The following is a 13,591-nucleotide window of genomic DNA, read 5'->3' as shown; positions in this document are numbered from 1 at the left end:
TAAATCATGCTTCTATTATTGAATATTGTCTCTCATCAATTGCTTGGTTTTGATAAAATTAAATGTTTATATTTAAATCATGCTTCTATTATTGAAGTTCAAACTTTTGATGCAACAAACATTAGACTATCTCAGCCATCTAGCTCATCATTGAAAATACTAAAATCATTAAGAAGAATGATGCGTGCTCTCAGATCTCATAGATTGTTCACCATGACTCTTTCTACATTTGCACAACCAAGCTTATTTATGTGATGAGTATTTCCCCACTACTCCTTTGTTAACCATGAGTGGTACACCAACTCATGCAAGGTATGTTTACTAGAATAGTATTTATCCAAGCATTGCCATTTCTACCCTACAATATTCCATACGAGCACGAAATACCTCTATTTTTTTAAATGAGGCGTGAGCAAGTTTTAAGATTGGACCTTAGGAAAGTCATCAATAAACTATTTTCTAATTTTAACACTTTCAAGGAAACCTCTTAGCTTACTAAGACCACCCTCCTACTTGCCTTAAGATGCATTTTTAATTATTAATTACCTAAGATGCTCTTTAACATTCAAAAGCTGTTTTTTTAGCTATCTTCTTCACAATGTTAATTTCACGCCTTCATTAAGCACAATAGAAAAACAATGAAATCAGTCTTTTCAAAATAGTAAAGACATTAACCTTTTCAAGAATCCACTCTCTTCTTTAGAGCAATAATTAGCCCATAATTTTCTACTTCTCATTGTTCACTACATTGTACTTGTTTTCCCACCCTATATCCTCTCTTTCTCAGGGTCTCTCTAGTGTAACTACCCATACACTATGCCTGCCAAGGATGTTGCCCCACATATTTATGGAGTGAGGCATCCTACAATCGTGATCGGTAGTACAAACTGCCACAAATGAAGAAGCATTATGAACAATGACTACAATCCAAATAGAAAAATACATAGGCCACTTACAATCCATTCGTAGTATAAACTTGACATATCTTATGCCAATCATGGGATTTTAGCCCTAATAATTGGTCGTCTTTAGAAAATGCAGTTATGAGAGAATGCATTAGTCCCCCATCAGAGTGCGAATAAACTTGATAGTTTGCTTCACAAAGCGCTCTTCTTTAATGGACAAAACCCAAGGAGCATGAGGTAGTTGCAAGCAACCATCAAGACTCGACTGCGGCCAAAGCACCTCCATCTTGCCTACCTCCTTTAAATCCATTTGTGCCCCTGCAGTGTCTCTCTTTTCTGTGATGTGGTCCATAGTAAGCTGCCCATATTCTTTAAAATATGCATGGGATCTAGCAAGTGGTTGATTTGTAAGTGGGTCCAATATGGCAACTCGTAGAAAATTGAGAATCGTTGCATTTCGTTTGGATGCGACTCTGTGTGGACCATTTTTAGCTCGTACTAGCTTTGGGCATTCATTTATGCTGGAGATCATCCAAGAAAGCCTTCCCTTAGTTCGGCATGTCCTTGATATACCATCTTCTTCATGGTTCGTGACCTTCGGGAGTCTAACTGTGGCCCACACAATGGGCATGCATGATAACCTGCGGTAACCACACCTGTCCCAACACCTCTATTTAGTGAACACAAACTTGAATGAGCTATGATAGATATAACCAATGAGAAAAGAAGCCTACTTACTTGAGAACTCAGAGAGTCCCAGAAAGTCATCTATGGTCCACATGAGAATGGCTCATATATTGGCAGACCATTGACCATCGCGCTTGCTCATATCTTCCACGACGACCCCCTCCTCCTACATAATCTTAAGCTCGTCGACTAATGGACAAAGATAGACATCCATATTCTTGACTTTGTAGTGGCCATGAATGAGTAAGCTAAGGATCATGTGTCCTTTCTTCGTAGAAAGCCATGGTGGGATGTTGTAGTTAACAAGGACTACATGCTACATACTATAAGATGTTGAGCGAAGACTGAATGGGCTCACGCCATCCATAACAAGACCGAGTCCAAGATTCCTTGGCTCTCATGCAAAGCCTAGAAAGATAGAGTCAATGTGGCTCCATGTGTGTGAATCCGCTGAAACTCATTGGACTCCATATGTGGATTTATTCTATGCATGCCACATTTTCAAGCTCGCCATGCCCGATGTATGAAACATGTGAAGTATACCAAGGATGAGTGGAAAGTGTCTAAGAACTTTCTGAGGGATGGTTTGCCCTTACAAGTCCTGTCGATACCTGTGAGCACCACACTTTGGACATATCTCCATAGTCTCGTACTCTCCTCGAAACAACACGGAATCATTGACACATGCATGGATGTTGTTGTAGTCCATGCCAAGCTTTTGTAAAACATGTCATGCATCATCACGAGACTCAAGCATGGTATTTCCAAGTGGTAATATATGATACTTTAGCAACCTGAAAAGAAATCATAAAGCACATTAAAAAAGCACAATTTTTTTAAATAATGGTGCTGAAAAGAAATCAACGAAGCATACGTAGAAGGTACCTGAACAACTCGGTCACACTTGTATGGCTCCACTTGTATTTTTCTTGCATACTTAGGAGTGCAAGTAGCGTCTTTAGATGATATACTTGACACCCACCATATAATAGTATAGATGCTTCCTCTCTAAGAATATTAGATGTATTGGTATCCATAGGCATCAATGCATCAATCATTGCCTCCATTTCAAGCTCCAAGATTATAGAAAAGTCTAAAAGACTGCATTTCTCCTTTGGTATTGACGGTATGGACTGGGTAGTCTTTTCCAAGTGGTGGATTGGCTCAGGCACTCCATCCATTGCATGCCCACAAACTCTTCTAACTGTAGGTGCACTCCTCCTTGGGATGAGACGTCACCTCCTTGTATAAATTTTACGGTCACATCCAATGTTGTTGTATATGATATTCAATTAGTTTGCAAATATAATACATGATTGATACACACTTTTCTTACCATTTTCTCAAAGTCTGAGATCGCGTGATCAATGATCTCTGATTGAAACTTGCCGAAGCATCATACATATTCTATAGACAAGCTACGCTTTTATCTGATTGCTAGCTTTCATTGAGAGCAAGGACATGTGACACGCTGATTAAGATATGCCTCGTAATCTTGAACATCATGACCTTCATCATTTTCCATTTTGTCTATGTTACGACAAACAATTTGTTCTTAATTATAAGATCATAATTATATATATGACCCATTGCTAATTGTAAGTATTGGTTTTGAGGTTGAAATACTGACTGTGTCTGAGCACATAGAAGATTAAATGCCATTAGGAAAAAAAAGAACTCACAAATGGGCCTTTTAGCCCCCCTCTCTCCTCCTTAAAAGAAGGAAAAGAGGAGAGAAGAATAGTAAAAAAATCCTCCTCTCTCTCCACTTTTTCAATCTCGTTTTGCCTTTTTTATATTATCTACAAAGATATACCAAGATTCCTTCTCTCTCCTCATTCAAGAAGTCTTTTTCAACCAAATTTTATATTAAAAAAGGAGTTAGTTACGAGAGTGTGGTGCTTCATTTTGAATGCAAAATGATTAGTAGATACAAGGTAATTGATTTTTTAATTGAGAACAAGGAAAATGAAATTTCAAAAGTTCCTTTTAAGATATTTTGGGGATTTTTTATATCCTAGCTTTTGGTCAAAAAACATACCAACTGGTCAAATTTTGTGTTTTTTGGAGATGTTTTCGAAGGCAAAGTAGAATTATCTAAAATACAAAAAGTCTTGGACATCCCTACCCTCTAAGCTATTTCCCCCCATATCTATACTCTCTCATGGCTCTATTGTGACCTCTTCTCTGTGTTTATGCAACCTTCATTAACAGAGTGAATTACTTACACCCTCCTTTCCCTTGGCACCTTTGTGTGCCTCTCTGTGCATCTCCACTCTACCTCTTGTGACAACCAAGTAGGCTCCCCATTTTTATTAATAGTAAAATGAATACATGAAAGAAGGAGCGCATCAGTGTCAACCCTCAAGTTTTGCAGAGTTACAGGCAAATGGGATTGAAACATGTGGATTTGTGGATTGATAGGGGAATCTACCCAATTGACCCCTTAAACAATAGACCTCCAACTTTCTTAGGAATCACAAATTTGTTGAAGTATGTGTGCGAGGGTGAAAATGGGTTACTTGGTTATATTAGGCGGCTCAATGATCAGGCATTCAAAGTATTTACAACTTGCCAAGCAACCATAAAAAATTGCCATGATGTGATCGTTGCACATCAAATTCATATACAATAGCTCATATGACAAGTGGTACAACTGAATGACACTATAATTCAACAAAACAATCAAATTATTTCAATGCAAGTCACCATCCATGACATTGGTATCTCATATGAGGAGGCAAAGGCACAATCAGGCGACTTGAGAAAGGTCAATATCAAGCTAACACACGAGCGCAAACGAAAGAAGAAGCCCATCAATGAGTTAATTGTGAATAGTGGCCGGTGGAAGCGACGTATCAAAGCATGTAAGGTAGCTCAGAAAGAGAACCTAGGTGAGGGTGAGGTTGGATCATGTATTAGTAGATTGCTGAAGGCAAGTACATTGAAAAATGCTTTGAGCAATCCTAAGTTTAAGGCTGTGAAGGAAAAGGTAATTGAGTGTACATTAAAAGATGTGTCAAATGAGTTCTCAGCTATGGATGCACAATCTATTTGTGACAAGGCCGTCATTAGCACAACAACTTACTCAAAGATATTCAAAGGTGTGAAGGTTGGGTTTGGTCGTGTGCTGAAGAGAAATAGAATTGTGCCTCTTTCTCAACCTTCAAAGTTAATAGAGGCTCGACGGTATCTTAATACAAAGGTTTTGGAGTTGATAGGAGATCCCATGCATGTTCAATGTGTGGAAACACTAAAGGTTGGGACCAAAAATACATATAAGGTGAAGTTCACCGAAGTCAACAATTACTATTTAGATTTGAACAAGGTGCAGTCGGAAATGGTAATGTACTACAATATGTTTGTTGTAATATTTTCGCGCACTGCGTACCGTAAATATTAACTTCCCGCACGCCGTGTAAACCCTGTGCAAGGGTATTCCCTACTTTGAAATTATTGGAAGCTTAATCCACACCATGCACGCGTGAAATGGGGTCCTCCGCATTGGTAAACCAAAACCGAGAGCTCAAAACCGCAAGTCTCACAAAAACACCCTCTTGGGAGGGGCAATTTTAAATATTCAAGGCAAATTTTTTTAATTATTATCCCTTCCCCCAGCCGATGCATGGCTGGAGGAGAGGGAGTGTGGAGGGGGGATGGCCAAGGTGGAGTAAAGTCAGACTGCATGAGGGGGAGTCCTCCACGTGTGTGGAGGCCCTCTTCCCCACCCCCCCCAAGGCCTATATAAACACCCCCTAGCTAGAGGGTGCTAGAGGGGGTGCCGGACGTGCTGAGGAGGTGCCGGACGTGAAGAGGGGAGCTGGAGGAGGTCGCCGCGCCGGACGTGCTGGAGCTGGTCACCGTGTTGGAGGAGGTCGCCGACATCGTCGCGCTGCTGTCGCCCAGTCCGCCCGCTAGCCGCCAGTCCGCCATAGCCACCGCCACGGCCCCGCCAGACTGCCGCAGACCCGCCCCGCCTGGATAACGACCCCCTTTCCCCCCCCCCCCACGTGGCTGCAGGAGTCCAGAAGCTTCTTAGAAGCTTCTAAGGAGGGGGCTTCCTTAAGCCCCCTTCCCACCACATTTCCCAAAGGCCCATTCATACCCCTCCCCGGGACTTTGAAGAGGGGAAGGTTGAAGCCCGTAAGGATCCCCACTAGACCCATCGAAAAAGGCTTTTCGCAAAAAGACTTTAAAGCCCTTTTTCCGCAAGCGCCATCCTGCAAAGGAATCTTCCGCATACGAGGAAAAAGGCAAAAGTCGGAAGGCCGCATTCCGAGGCAAGTCAATTCGTAGACCACAAAGGCAAATCAGAAGCCGAATCTACACCTACCATGGGCCCAAAAAGATCACAAGGTGCGACCGCGGGAGGTTAATCTCCGAGTATACAAGTGGATATCTCCCCGAGCCCACAAGTCCAGGTTCTTTCGAGTTATTTTCCCATAAAGAAATGATTAGGCGCGCTTAGTTCATAAGGGAGATTGCATTTTTACGCTTAATTTTAATACATGTGGAAATTGGAAAAAAATATTTGATAAAGTATCTCTTGAAACATTAGGCAAGGTTGAAATATGTCACGAATTTGAAACGAGTTATCCACCTTAGAAGACTAGTTGCATGTAGTTTTTTTTGGTACATTATCAAAGTAATGAGCCTAAACTTAGGGCAAAGAAATGGAATTTATAAGTGCATTCCCTTTCGTCCTAGACATGATAGGAATAAGCGTGTGCCGCATGTTAGGTAACATCCTCCTCGTAATGATTTCATGAGGAAAGGTTAACACCCATAAGATATTATCCGAAAAGAAATAATAGAGTACGAAAATGATCTTATGGACCTGCAAATAGCATGTAAAATGGAATGAGTTAACACTAGCTTTAGTTTGGTATAAACTTCGTTAACTACATTATAGCTAGGAGAATGTTGCGTATTGCATAGTCATCATGCGAAAACGTCATTCATCAGAAGCAGCATTTAGGAAAGGTTGCATGGTTCGTCAAAGCATAAGATTCGAAAGTATAGACTACAAGGTTGTAGGCATGATTAATAGGTCTTAGGAAAAGTTAGTATCCAGATTATCATGCATTTTTGCTACACCAAGGAAAGATAAAATTACCGTGAACCATGTGATGCGTAGAAGCAATAAATCGCATGTTTACGCGTATTGGTGTAGTTGTAACTATTATTCTCCATTAGATTTAGTTTATTACCTTTAGAAGGTTCATCCTTGTCGCAATACAAGTATATTGAGTTGTCTAAGTAACCTAAAACACAAGGGATTCATATGGGCATGGCTCAGTCGATATGATAGGTATCCCAAGTGCCAAGTGCAATAAGAATTCGACCTAGTTTTACACTTGTTGCCAAGTCTAAACCCACAAACCCAAAGATCTTACATACGTTCACGAAATGTCGAATCAATTGGATGTTCATGCATAAAATGATCTAAGGTTTTATCCTAAGGATCATTCGTTCTAATGATGAAACTCCGACGGAGTTGCAAATTTCTAGGACCATGGGCCAACATAATTAGGAATGGGTTGGAGGATACCCTAAACCCTGCTACTCGGCTGGAGGTAAATTCCGTGACCGGAAAACGCCAATCAATGGGTGGAATGATCCCGTGGAATAGATGCAATACATGTGCAAAAAGCTGCAACATTGTATAGACTTGAGATTTGTCCACAAGAGAGTTTTGTCATCTCTCGAAATGAGGTTGGCAAGTTATTGAAAGAACTTAACTTACAAGAGGATGAATAATCATCCTGTTACTCACTTTTCTTGGGGGATAATTGCCAAGGAAAAGGAAAGTTAGGTATTTGCCTTGAAGCAAATGACCAGACAATAAACTAAAGCGACATGGAGCGCTGGAATCTACCACAACAAAACCTAAAGTATTGGTAGGGTATGACCCTAACCCAAGAATGATAGGAATCTTGCCAAGTTGCAATTGATTCCGGATCGAATGCGGGTTGCATTCGGAGAAAAGGAGTCACTCCTTAATAGTTTGCCAGCTAAACGATCACTGGAAATTGATTGTGCTTGTAACAGTTTAGAAAGCACTGTTTGCATTGTTTGCTCAATGAACTAAAGGATGAGAATATATCTAAATACTTCAGGTTGAAGGCCTGAAGGGAGAGGCAGCTTCAGTTACCCCCGACTGCCTGCCTGACCCTAACCAAGGGGGTTGTTAGCCGCGTCGGGAACGTGGACCGAACCCGCCGCGAGAGGTCTCTCCGTTGAGTTCTACTTGGAGCAGGAGGACGCTTGGGTGCCAGGGGGGGCTCTGGCCGTAAATCCCTCACCTTCCGGGTCCTGCACAAGAGGCTAACGTGACTCGGGATTGGATCTCGAGGCCCGCATACTAGTCTACGGGCGGAAGCTTGGATTAGTGATCCCTGGTGGATTACTGGATAGCCTTCGGGCGGATTATGAATACGCCTACGGGAGGGAACTCCTTGTATTTCAAAGATAAAAGGATAAAATGATAATAAAGAAGTTGTTTGGCATTGTTTTCTTTATGTCCTGTGATAAGATTACGTGAAGGAACCAGTGCATAAGAGGGTTAATCAAAGAAGCTGTTTGTATATGTCAAACTAATGTGGTAGGTAATTACATAACTAAAACAAACCGAGGAAAGTGCGGAGGATGGACCATGGGTCCGTCCTATGGATGGGTGGTCCCGGTTAGCCGGGAACTTTTCTCAAAGTCTTCGACGAACAGAAGGATGATCAACATCACCGAAACAAGTAATGAGAACGATGACTTGGAATTACCGATTACCCGATTCACGCTGTTTTAGGGGAACGGAATGGGACTATGCCTTTTGGCAGAGAGGTCGAGCCTTGCATCCCTCTCGTTTCCCATTCTCCTTGAACCAAGTGCAGCATGAATCCGCTTCAGACCAAGCGTTTCTGCGTAAAGTAGATCGATCAGGTCTGACGCTAGTCGCTGTTAGTAAATGACCAAACAATTCCGGTTGATCCTAAGTGGGAAACGACCAGCACACTTCCGTTACGTGGCAGACGCGGAAAGTCCTAGATTGCAAAACCCGCAACATTCCATGGGAGTGCCGGGTGGAGTTTTCTAGACAACCTTTCCGATGGACTGCTAAGACGTGTCCTAGAGGATTCTAGTGGACACGTTACATTTGTTGAGGAATGTAATGGTAAATTGCAATTTGATATAAAATTAGATGAAAGTGAGGTCGTCAAACGAGTAAATCTTGAAAGAGTTAGTGTAACTCTAATGAATAGAGCTTTACAATTCGACAAGAACAACACATGGAGCTTTAGTGTTCAATCTGAGCGCCATGTGTGGTGGCTCGCTGCATTTGAAGTTCCTAAGGAAACATTTGAGGTGTTGTAGCTATTCTTTATGCACACAAGCATTCCAAGCATCATCGATCTCATCAGGGACATGGTGAGATACTCTCGATTGAAGGGTATGGTCAATACTTGGTTGAATGGCATCTTGCAGGAAACTTGAAAACTTTAAAATGCATGTGTGGAATCTCCAATGGTGCAAATACAAAGAATCCATGCCTATATTGCTTGACAAAGAGGGTGGAAGGAAAGGACAGAAAGAAGAACTGGCGAAACGTGACAAGTGCTGCACCGACGTGCAATAGAGAAGATCCCACTTGGAAGCCCATCTTCAACATTCCCTTGGATCGTATTCACATTTGTTAATTGCATGCTTTTGTCATAATCATGGAGAAACTTGTATATGAATACATTTGCTTTGCTTATAGGATGCAACCAGAAAAAGAAACCATTGCAACGTGTAGGAATGTGGAGAGGGTGCTATTAGAAATTGGGCTACACAAGCATCAAGTGATGATTGAAAAAGATGAGAAGAGATCAGGAAAATCTGGTAACTTGCCAAAAAAACCTTTCTTTGGAGGAGCAAAGGTGAGGAAGTTTCTCTCAGTACCCATCAATGAGGAAATGAATGTCATGGTTCATAGGCCGCAGGACTACCATGGGTGGAAAAAGTTACATTTTGCAGTTTCTGATGGAAGTAATGGAGGAAAAACAAGATTGGCCAAAGCTAAGGTTTGGATAATTCTTAACAAATTGGCTCCCTTACTATGCAAGATGGTGTTTAACAATGAAGATAAGCAAGAATTTATCAATGTTGTGCATAGCTTCTACAAAAACATGGTGGAAGCATGGGGCAAAAGCTCTATCACACATTACATGGTGCATACTAAGTTAATATTTTAAAATTGTATGAATTGTTACAATATACGGATCTAGAGCATGGCTATGGTGGCTTGTAAGCATAGACTAAACTCATGTTGATATTGATTGAAGACCACAACTGTTACATAAGTGAATTAGGTTCCAAGATAGAAGCTTGGACTCATAAACACAATCTTGTGTAGGACTGACAAAGACAAGACACTTAACTGAAAGTACAAAGCATTATGACATTGTATTCATTCTATATGAAAAGTGGTAAAGTACAATGCTTTATAGTTGTTGGATGGGTAGCAATCTTCCCTCTCTGTGCATATGGGATTACTATAGCCTGCATGTCCTAAGCCCAGACTGCCTCATACAAAGAGGCTACATTAGGTGTGATTGCTAATATCTCAACACCCCTCCTTGTTAAAGATGCGGAATCTAGAGCATGGCAAAGGCGAAAGCTATGGAGGATAGAAGATAAAGACACAACTCATGTTGTCATGACAATGTAGACAACTATTACACAAGTGAATTAGGTTTCAAGATTGAGACTTGAACTCATAAACACAATCTTGTGTATGGACAACAATGACACAGACACTTGACAAAAAGAGACAAGTACTATTGCATTATCATCATATGAAAGTGATAGTTCAAGTACATCATTATATAGAGTTCTTTGGTAGCACTTAACATCCACTATGCATATGGGATTTTGTCTCTCTTCCTAGAATGGAGTGCATCTTCCTAGCCTAGCTGTCCTATACAAAGGGACTAAAGTAGGTGTGATTGCAAATATCTCAACACTCCTCAATCACAACTGGAAAGTACAAAGTGTGTAGAGGCTTTAGTGAAAGTAACACCTGCAAAGTGTGGGCACACCAAAAACGTGGCAAAACATCAGAGGCTGTTGCAGAAAAGGCTAACTGTGGGTACCACAAACATGATGGTCATCCAGAGGCTGTAACAGGGGCCTTACAGAGGCTCTAGTACAAGGCTACATGAGGATTTTAGAAGCTTATGATAAAGACATTTGGGCTAGGCAATACAAGGCTAAAAAAGTCAGTAAAAAATAGGATCAAGGACCGGCAGGCCCTTGCAGTTTTCAGCATTACTTTTGCAGTTCTTCTTGTTTAGCTTCCTGTACTTGTACTTCACTTTTTTTGCTACTTCAAAGTCTTCATGATTTTTATGCTTCTTCTTCTTATTCTTTTTCTCTTTGATCTTTTGGTTCTCTTGATCTGCTTCTTCATTGACTTTGCTTGCACTAGTTGTATGAGACTTTATGTCCATGTCCCCCTCAAGCAAAGGTATCATCATCTTTGAGGCAGTAGAAATATCTTCAAATTCTTCAAATAAATTCATGGATTGCTCTTCAAAACAAGTAAATCCATCCATCCTTGCAAGTGGAATAAATAAGTTTTCCATGTAGTTGAATTGAGCAACAAGAGAAATGTTACTCTTCATGAGAAGCATCTTCATAAAAGACTTGATTTTGGTCATTCCCATGATAAAAATAAGCTTCAAATAACTGAGAATAACCAGCAAATGAGTTGATCTGTGTATGTGTCAAAAGACACAAGCAATGGCAGTGAAGTATCAAAAGATACTAGTTTGAAATTTGATGTTTGTTGCTTGAGTTTGACTTGATGATCTTCAAAAACTCTTCATAGCTATGGTTGAATACTTGCTGAAAACTTCATATTAGAGTGGCCTTGGCTTGGTTTAAGTGGCAAGAGAGAGAAAATGAAGGAAAAATGAGTTTGAAGGTAAGTGGCTATGGCTGCCCTGTCAAATCAGGGACCAACAAGTAGTAAATGAGCTCCCACGAGCTCCACAGGTTGAATCTACTCAGATCCTGCCCTGTCAAATCAGGGAGTTAGGACCCTCACTAATGGTTCTAACTCCCCCTAAGAGAGATCTAAGGCTTTAAAGTGGTTGCTATCAAAACTACGCCCAGATTTGGAAAAATGCAAATTCCGGGCATGGTGTGCATCAATCTCCTTGATTTTTGTACCAAGAAGTTAGGCCTTGACTTGAAGAACAACTCTTGAGAAGAAAGCTTGAAGAGATATGGCCTGGTTGATGAGATATGGGTGCTCCAATAGGGGTAGGTAGGTGCTATGCATAAACACACTTATGGTAGCGGCTCTGAAAAGAGGCAATGCTGAAGCTATAATTGGCCAATCTCAATGATTGAGGTGCTAGGGAGGAGCTTTGGAAGTATAGAAACATTTCTCCAAAAGGAAGTTCATAGATATTTGGCCTGTGGAGAGAGATATGAAAGCTTCAAGCTGACATGGTGCTACTGGCTATGGCTGCTATGGAAGCTTCATTGAAGGTAGGAATGCAAATGAGATTGGAGATAGATTCCAATACTCAAACTGAGTAGAGTAGAGATTTAAAGGAGTTGAGAGGAGTAAAAGGAGAGTTGGTCCATGCTCAGCAAAGCTTTGATACCATGTTATAATACGCAAATCTAGAGCATGGCTATGGTGGCTTGTAAGCATAGACTAAACTCATGTTGACATTGACTGAAGATCACAATTGTTACACAAGTGAATTAGGTTCCAAGATGGAAGCTTGGACTCATAAACACAATCTTGTGTAGGATTGACAAAGACAAGACACTTAACTGAAAGTACAAATCATCATGACATTGTATTCATTCTATATGAGAAGTGGTAGTCAAGTACAATGCTTTATAATTGTTGGATGGGTAGCAATCTTCCCTCTCTGTGCATATGGGATTACTACAGCCTGCATATCCTAAGCCTAGAAAGCCTCATACAAAGAGGCTACATTAGGTGTGATTGCTAATATCTCAACATGAATTGTATAAACTATTGAGTATAGTTTTACTCATGTGTGATATGTGTCTTTGTAGCATATCCTTGAGGCACATGGACCATACTTTGCACAAAAGAGAAGCATCGGAATTTGGTCCACACAACGGATGGAAAACTCACATTGGATAGTGCCTGGTGCAAACCAAATAAAAACTGATCATGGTGGAGGGGTAAATGGTAGCAATCCAATGATCAAATTGCTATCTTGGTGGTATAGGATTATAGTAGCGGATGAAGCTAAACTCTCGCAAAAGAGAGCAAATGAAAGTGTTGATGAATTGGCATGATGCCAAGAGGCATATTTCACGGTTGATTTCGTGCCACGGTGGATTCCGTGAGGTTTTACAGTGGATTCCGTAAACTTTGATGACCGGGGCTCATACACAAAGTGGATTCTTTGTGCGAGAAGTTGATGGGGACGCCTGTCCTTTTCGGGCGTTTCATTAATTTAGTGTGTACATGGGTGATTCCATAGCGGGTGATTCCGCAAAATGCATATTAAATTAATAAACGTTTATGAGTTTAGAGTGCACACTCGTAATAAATTAAGGTTAGGATTTATTTCTAACCAGTTGATTTATTTATGTAGCTGAAGACTGCTAGGTATTCACTTTTGTCGGTTTAATTGTATTATTTTACTAACGATTGTGAATGCTTCAGTTGATGTGTAGAGATAGCAGCAGTGGCAGAGGAAAGCATTGGAGGATAGCGAGTATTCGATCTATGGATTATATTTTGATAGGCACCACGCCTATATTTTGTTCATTGTTCAAAAAGTAGAGTTCATTGTTCTTGGGGACCTTCCGGCCTTCACTACGCGAGCATACAGCATCCGATCTGTGCACCAGTGGTATCAGAGCGGAGCTGAGATCAAGAGCTTCCAATTGCTACCCATCTCGTGCGAAGGCGGAGCTCCTGGAACGATCGAGCTCTATGGTCAATCTTGTCGCGAACCGTC

Source organism: Lygodium microphyllum, chromosome 4 (assembly GCF_053477565.2).
Source record: "Lygodium microphyllum isolate KBCC chromosome 4, Lygodium_microphyllum_v1.1.10, whole genome shotgun sequence".
Taxonomy (NCBI): domain Eukaryota; kingdom Viridiplantae; phylum Streptophyta; class Polypodiopsida; order Schizaeales; family Lygodiaceae; genus Lygodium; species Lygodium microphyllum.
The sequence above is the reverse complement of the archived record's forward strand: the minus strand, read 5'-3'. Positions refer to the sequence as shown.